The sequence below is a fragment of the Penaeus monodon genome, chromosome 29 (assembly GCF_015228065.2).
Source record: "Penaeus monodon isolate SGIC_2016 chromosome 29, NSTDA_Pmon_1, whole genome shotgun sequence".
In the NCBI taxonomy this organism is placed as follows: domain Eukaryota; kingdom Metazoa; phylum Arthropoda; class Malacostraca; order Decapoda; family Penaeidae; genus Penaeus; species Penaeus monodon.
In genome coordinates this window covers 24,535,231-24,536,163 of record NC_051414.1, presented here as the reverse complement: position 1 = coordinate 24,536,163, position 933 = coordinate 24,535,231, and positions in this window count along the sequence as shown.

Sequence of the window (933 nt, the reverse complement as noted above, 5' to 3'; positions counted from 1 at the left end):
TGTTCGATCTGCCATCGTCGATCCCGCCCACGTCCCGAAGCCCACCCACGCCGTCAGCCCCGCCCACGTCCCGAAGCCCACCCACGCCGTCAGCCCCGCCCACGTCCTGAAGCCCACCCACGCCGTCAGCCCCGCCCACGTCCCGAAGCCCACCCAGGCCGTCAGCCCCGCCCACGTCCCGAAGCCCACCCACGCCGTCAAGCTCCGCCCACTTGCTCATTCATGTGTAGAAGACCCCGCCCACTCAACCACTCTAGGTTTTATTAATGCCCTGAATTCTGCCCATTACTACAAAAAAAACGCCCAGAAGGTCATTTATTCACGGGATTCTTCCCCAAAACTACGCCCACCGTTTCTAAACCACGCCCAGTTTTCCAAAACTCCACCCGCCTCTCCAAAACCACGCCCCCTCCTCCGAAGTCACACCCCTCTTCCAAAACTACGCCCATTCCGTCCACCCCTCCAGTGCACACCAGCCCTCCCAGAATCCTCCTAAACCACGCCCACTTTTCCAAAATCACACCCAACCTCCAAGATCCCTTCCTGCAAGACCACGCCCACTCCTTCAAAACCAAGCCCACTCTTTTAAAACTATCGCTACTCCATCAAAACCACGCCCACTTTTTCTAACCACGTCTACTCCTTCTACCCCCCCACCCTTTCTCTTTCTATCGACGCCCACTTCTCCCAAAAACCACGCCAATTAACCCTCGCCAATCTGAAGAGGAGCATCTCGCATCCAAAAATCTTCTCTGACGCCAAACGACCCTCAAACACGCAAGGTCACACACGTGCTCAAGGTCAGAGGCCATGGGGTCAAGTACGGGGAATTTCATGTTGCAAAGAACCTTTTTGTTGCTGTAGGCGGGGGGGGAGGTATGCTGAGGGCTAGATATGCAGTGGGAGTTTGATTATGACGGTTCAGTGATGGTC